This window comes from Oryctolagus cuniculus, chromosome 16 (assembly GCF_964237555.1).
Source record: "Oryctolagus cuniculus chromosome 16, mOryCun1.1, whole genome shotgun sequence".
In the NCBI taxonomy this organism is placed as follows: domain Eukaryota; kingdom Metazoa; phylum Chordata; class Mammalia; order Lagomorpha; family Leporidae; genus Oryctolagus; species Oryctolagus cuniculus.
Window position 1 is genome coordinate 52,954,269 of NC_091447.1, and position 7,873 is coordinate 52,962,141.

Sequence of the window (7,873 nt, forward strand, 5' to 3'; positions counted from 1 at the left end):
AAAGCAAGGACTATATATATATATATTCTTCCTCTTATATATGTTTTATTGCTTTGCAATAACGGTATCTGTATTCTAATTACATAGTATGTAGCCTGGGGTGAGAAGAATCCTGATAACCCATTTGGGGCTTTCCAGTTGAAATTCAATTTCTTCATATAGTTGGAATCCCCTGCAACTCTGTGTGTGTGTGTGTGTGTGTGTGTGTGAGAGAGAGAGAGAGAGAGAGAGAGAGAGAGAGAGAGAGTCCCATTCATTACCCTGTCTCATTTGGAATGAGATTGGACAGTTGTTGCTCCATTTACTAAGCTGCCAGGATGCCACTGAACTGGTTCTCTGGGGGTTACCTGGTGCTGTGGACTGAATTTGTGTCCCCTGCTATGCTTGTTAAACTCCTAATCCCCCGAGTGACTGCATTTGGTGACACATTCTGGAAGGAGGTAGTGAGGCTCAAGTGAGCACTGGTATAGGTGTAGGGTCCTCGCGGAAGCCACGGGGAGTTCAGCCTGTAGCCTGGAAGACAGCCCTGGCCGAACCCTGCGGGGCCCGGATTGTGGCTCTGCAGGGCAATGGGAAGGTGGATTCCTGCTGCTCCATGCCCTGGCCCTGGTGTTCTGATACGGCGGCCCTGGTAGGTGAGACAGTCGCGGCCCAGTCCCACCCTCCACGGCCCCGGATCTGTGCCGTACTCATACCGAGCAAATGTGTTTACGTTTGGTATGGCACTCTTCTACCCCAACAGATTTAACAAATGTTTTAGCACAGAAAGTCTGCATTTGTTACGTGCCAGGGACTTTTCTATGTGCTAGAGATGCAGAGGCGAACTAGACCCAGGGGAGCCTCACTTGCAGCTCCCAGGGAGGACAAGGAGGGACGGCACGGAGACACACACAGACACACACAGACACACACACACACACCCGTGACCACACAGCTGGAGCTCACGCACGCAGACAAGTTGATTCCACCTCACCCGGCCTTGCTCCCATGCCTGGGAAGATTTTGCAAGAGTTATTCAAATTTTCTTCTCCAAAAAACCCAGGGACAAAAATGCCATCAGAGAACCACTTGTACTCCTAGTCTTCTGGCTTCGTCTCATATAAACAAATGAGGGGACTTGGTACGGCGAGGTCAGCCTCCACGTGGAATGCCCACAGCCCTGCCCCCCATCCAGGCTCAAGTCTGGCTCCTCCTCTTCTGGTTCAGCTTCCTGCAAATGCATCCTGGGAGGGAACAGGGGATGCTCGGGCGCTTGGGCCCCTGCCAGCCACGTGGGGGACTGTGATGGGTCCCAGTCTCCCTGTTTGGGCCTGGCCCGCCCTTGGATGCTATTGGCATTTGGGAGTGAACCAGCAGATGGGAGATTCTCTCTCTCTCTCTCTCTCTCTCTCTCTCTCTCTCTCTCTCTCTCTTTCTGCCTTTCAGGCAGATGGAAGTAATTAATTTTTTAAAACAATTAAATAACTTTTTAGAAGCTTTGTTTCAAAAATAAAAGGATATCCTGTGTGCCCCTTGAGGAATGGGCATGCTTCCTTGTTTCAGCACACACAGGCACACATACACAGACACACACAGACACAGACACACACAGACACACACACAGACACACATACACAGACACAGACACACACAGAGACACAGACACACACAGACACACAGACACACACACAGACACACATACACAGACACACAGAGACACACACAGAGACACAGACACACACAGAGACAGACACACACAGACACACACAGACACACAGACACACACAGACACACATACACAGACACACATACACAGACACACACACAGACACACACACAGAGACACAGACACACACAGAGACAGACACACACAGACACACAGACATACACAGACACACACAGACACACAGACACTGACACACACAGACACAGACACACACAGACACCCACAGACACAGACGTACACAGAGACAGACACACACGGACACACACAGACACACACACACACAGACACCCACAGACACACACAGACACAGACACACACACAGACGCCCACAGACAGACACAGACACACACACAGACACAGACACACACAGACACAGACACACACACAGACACACACAGACACCCACAGACACAGACACACGGACACAGACACACACACAGACACTCACAGACACACACACACAGACACACACAGACACACAAACACACATACAGACACACACAGACACACACACAGACACACACAGACACACACACAGACACACACACACACACAGACACACACAGACACCCAGACACAGACACCCACAGACACAGACACACACGGACACAGACACACACACAGACACTCACAGACACACACACACAGACACACACAGACACACAAACACACATACAGACACACACAGACACACACACAGACACACACAGACACACACAGACACACACGGACACACACAGACACACACGGACACACACGGACACACACGGACACACACACAGACACACACACACACACAGACACACACAGACACCCAGACACAGACACCCACAGACACAGACACACACGGACACAGACTCAGACACACACGGACATAGACACACACACAGACACACACACACACAGACACACACAGACACACATACACAGACACACACACACACACACAGAGACAGACACACACAGATACACACAGACATAGACACACACGCAGACACACGCAGACACACACAGACACACCCAGACACAGACACCCACAGACACAGACACACACAGACACACACAGACATAGACACACACGCAGACACACACAGACACAGACTCAGGCACACACAGACACACACACACAGACACACAAAGACACCCACAGACACAGACACCCACAGACAGACACAGACACACACACAGACACCCACGACAGACAGATACCCACAGACACAGACACACACAGATGCCCACAAACAGACACAGACACAGACACACACACAGACACACACAGACACAGATACACACAGACACACACAAAGACACACACAGACACACACACACAGACACATACACAGACAGACACAGACACAGACACACACAGACACCCACAGACAGACAGACAGACACACAGACACCCACAGACACAGACACAGACACCCACAGACACAGACATACACAGACACCCACAGACAGACAGACACACAGACATCCACAGACACAGACACAGACACAGACACCCACAGACACAGACACACACGGATACACACACACAGACACACATGAGTAGCCACTCCCCTTTCTGGTTTTGATCACCATAAAACTGAAGCAAATTTTTAGCCACTACAGAAACAGATCCACTTCATGCAGCGTCCCTGTTTCATGATTCTTATTTTGACTTTGTTCTCTTTTGTGCCCTGATTTCCTCTCATCGAGACCTGTCGTCTGTCTCCATGTGCTCACAAAGCTTCTGTGTCTGTGTCTGTGTCTGTGTGTGTCTGTCTGTGTCTGTGTGTCTGTCTCTGTGTGTGTCTGTGTGTGTCTGTCTGTGTCTGTGTGTCTGTGTGTCTGGAATTTTTTGTAGCCATTTGGAAGGTTTTTCCCTTCTCTACAATCGCAGGCTTCATTCACCACTAACGAAAATATTCAATAAGTAAAAATAAGGAGGACCACAGCTCCTCGGGGTATAAACAAGAGCTGAACACAACAGTCACATCAAAGGTGTCTGTTGTTCTATGTTAACGGCCACACATCAGAGAAAACATATGATGTTTGTCTTTTGGGGGCTACTTATTCCACTAGTGTCATGGCTTCAGTTGCATCCATTTTGTTGCAAAAGACGGGATTCCATTCTTTTCCATGGCTGAGTAGCGTTCCATTGTTTGTGCATATACCACATCTTTGGGAATCTTTGAGCCGCTACTCTGGTGCCTGCTTGAAACTGTGATGGTGAAAGTAAAACCTGCTCCGCCATAAAGGACAGGACAGCTGTCAGGTCACGGAGCTGACGTGTTTCCCAAGGAGTATGACAGCTGTCAGTCACGGAGCTGACGTGTTTCCCAAGGAGTATGACAGCTGTCAGGGTCACGGAGCTGACGTGTTTCCCAAGGAGTATGACAGCTGTCAGTCACGGAGCTGACGTGTTTCCCCGTGGAGCTTTTCCACTGCTAATCTACGAGGCTGGGCATGAAGAGGGGGGCAGCTCATGTCCCTGGAGTCAACGTGATGCAGAGACAGCATCCCTCGTGCCTGCAGAGGGTGGAGAGGGAAACGCTGAAGGCTTCCGAGGGGAGGTGGGGGTGGCCTCGGAGCATCCCACCTGGCCTGCCTGGTTGTGGAAAAGCTGACGATGCCTCCCAGCTCTCCCAGTCACCTGAGACGGCTGTGTGGGTGTAGGAGGCGCTGTGGTAAGGGGCTTTCTTTCCTGGCCAGGACTCTTCCTTGGAGTGAAAGTGCAGGCCGCCGCGTCCCAGCTCCCCTGAATCCAGCCAGACAACACAGCTCCTGCACCCCTGCACTCTTATGCTATGAGAGTTGCCTCGGGAATAACGGAGCCGTGGCCACCAGAGAGGGTCCTGGCAGGTCCCCCGTGCGCCTTGCTCGGATGCTGAGCTGTTGAGTGAGCCTACATGAGGCTGCTAAGGTGCAAAGCCAGGAGGGTTCTCTGCAGATCGGTACAAGTCCCAGATAAGAAGCCCAATCACACAGTCACAATTTAAGCCTGTAGGGCAACAGTGCCTGTCAATCCGCCATTGGCCAAAGTAAGTCATTTGGTCGACTCCACAGTCAGATAAAGCCCTGTTATTGGCTCTTCCCAAGCATCTCTCTCCTGATCGGAGAAATGTCCAAGCAGTTAAGAGTCTGTCCAATCAGTCTGTAAGAGTTCAGGGTTAATACCATGCGTTCCCTGGAGCAAAGGTCAAGATCAAAGTGGAAAGCCACCCAGGTGGACGATCCGCAGGTGGCAGTGATGGTGTCGGTGGCCTACTAACCCAGCGAGGCTCTTCATCTGTCAATCACCTGCACTTTCCACCGGGAGCCAGGAACTCGGCACGGGCACCCCCGGGGCTCTCAGGTCCCTCTGGACTGCCACCTGGGGGCGGGGCTGGGAACGTGCCTTCCTCACTCCACACACAGAGACAGACACAGAGACAGACCCCAGCAGAGCCAGCCATGCCCGAGGTGCCAACGCACCCTCAAACGCAAGAGCCAGCTACTGCACCAGCGTTCAGGGGAAAACGTGGTACGGGCATCATTTCAGCGACGCAAGGAGAACCCACTCAGCTCTCGTGACTTCTCCATGACTCGCTGGGGACGAGGGACCTGAGCGTGCCAGCTGCCTGCAGGAGACGCCTGCATTTCACAACCCCTGCCCGAAGGGGAGGAGAAATTAGCAAAGATATTAAGAGCCTTTATGTGGTTTTAGGCTTGACATTTTGTTCTTGGCTTTTCTCGTCCAGTTTAGGTACTGAAGCCCGTTATGAACACTGGGGAGAGTGGCCAACGCAATTAAAATTGTGAAACAGTTTCCACTATAAGCTTTAATTTGCGGACATTTGAATTTCATGAATAATTCCCCTTTGGTTGAAATTTTCCATCTTTAGTTTCTACCCTAAAATTATTCCATTGTTTGTTCACTCCGTTTTGTTTGCTTATTTTGGAAAAATTTGCAGATCTTTCACTGTTCAAGGGTGACTATGTGATAATATTCATTTTCTGATAGATGTTGGACACTTTTTATAAATACATTCCTTTAACATTAAAAACTTAGAAAGTGACACAAACGGTAGTGAGAAAGCTTAGAAACTGGAGCAGATGTCCATAAAAGCTGATCAAGAGCTTACGGCAGAAGTGTGAGGGAGGATTTAGGGAAGGAGATTCCAACTCACATCCTTCCTTTTGCAGATGCAGAACACGTCCTCTTGGCTTTTAGCAAACTTTTCTAAGTAAAAGACAAGTCAGCCAGTCCTACGATTAATTTTTCTACTTGTTTACATTCCAGAGGGAATAAATTTGTCCTAAAATGCCCCGTCCTTCCCACCCCATCCATGTGAGCTCCAGAAGAACTGGCAAAACGAACTTTACAGAAGTGAACCAGCCGAAGGAAGATCTCAGTACCTTCGAATGAAGAGGCTGGATTTCGTCACCCCCACCCTTACGACACAAAAGCCTAGCAGAGCAAACATCAAAGACTTCCCTGCACCCATCAATCCAACACCTCTCACACCCATCAATCCAACATCACTTCTCACACCCATCAATCCAACACCACTTCTCACACCCATCAATCCAACATCACTTCTCACACCCATCAATCCAACACCACTTCTCACACCCATCAATCCAACATCACTTCTCACACCCATCAATCCAACACCACTTCTCACACCCATCAATCCAACACCACTTCTCACACCCATCAATCCAACATCACTTCTCACACCCATCAATCCAACACTTCTCACACCCATCAATCCAACACCACTTCTCACACCCATCAATCCAACACCTCTCACACCCATCAATCCAACATCACTTCTCACACCCATCAATCCAACACCACTTCTCACACCCATCAATCCAACACCACTTCTCACACCCATCAATCCAACACCCATCCCTCTCACCCATCAATCCAACACCACTTCTCACACCCATCAATCCAACACTTCTCACACCCATCAATCTAACACTTCTCACACCCATCAATCCAACACCACTTCCCTGCACCCATCAGAACAACACATCTGCAGGTCTGGAGAAACAGGAGAATCCCTAGTCAGGGCTGAGATCCGCTGGCCAAGATCTGAAGCCTTGGAGGTCACTGGCACCGTGTGCTGGTGGGGACATTCCAGGAGCGGCTCTGACAAAGTCCTGGAGCCCCAGTGTGGACCAGTGTGGGGGTGACTGGGCTCCCTTATCTCCGAGTACCCCCGTGGGGCTATCACGGTGAAGATCCACGGCTCCTCAGAGGACGCGGAGGGGGCACGTCACCGTGAGACAGTTCCAGGGCATCATTCCCAACAACCAGCTCCGCCGCACGGCAGAATAAGCCCTGTGAGACAGAAAGCTCAGCCCAGTGGGGGAGGAGCCTCCTCCAGACCCGGGCCCTCTGGCCTCCTCCCATCTCCTAAGAGGACAGAAGGTCGTGAAGACCCAGCCCCGAGACTGGACACCTTAAAGGCCAGGAGAGAGTCAGAGCTTAGGGGTGGCAGAGCGTGCTGTCTGCTCCTCCCCAGCTCGCCAACAGGGCTCCGGGCTGTGACAGCGGCTACAGCCCAGAGAGCCCGGGCTCCGAAGGCTCTGAGGGCAGCGCTCAGGACGGCCTGACGCCAACAGGCGAGACAAAGACGGGGCAGAGGAGCAGATCTGAAGACACAGGGAACGCGTCCCAGGGCCAGGGCAGATTCACACAAACCTCCCACCAGCAGCCCTCGAACTGCAGCTCGCATTACTCAGCCTGTGCCCGGCGTGCAGTGGAAGAGGCGCAAGATGGTCAAAGGGCAGGGCAAAGCACCCCACGGAGAGCAAGGAAGGCACAGATTGGACTGACGTGCCAAGGGCGCCACAGTGGAAAAGGCTGACCCCGAGCGTGGACAGATGGCGACAGAAGCACAGAGTTGCGGCCTCTGAGAAATCAGAAGGAAAGCTCAGGGACAGGGCCCCATCACACAAGGCTGGTGCAGCAGCAAGCGGTAAAGCCACCGCCTGCATCGCCAGGACCCCGTATGGTATGGTTGTGGTTCCTGTCCCGGCTGCTCCACTTCCCATCCAGCTCCTGCTATGGCCTGGGGAAAGCAGCAGAAGATGGCCCAGGTGTTTGGGTCCCTGCATCATGTGGGAGACCCAGACGAAGCTCCTGGCTCCCAACTTCAGTCTGGTTGAGCTCTGGCTATTGCAGCC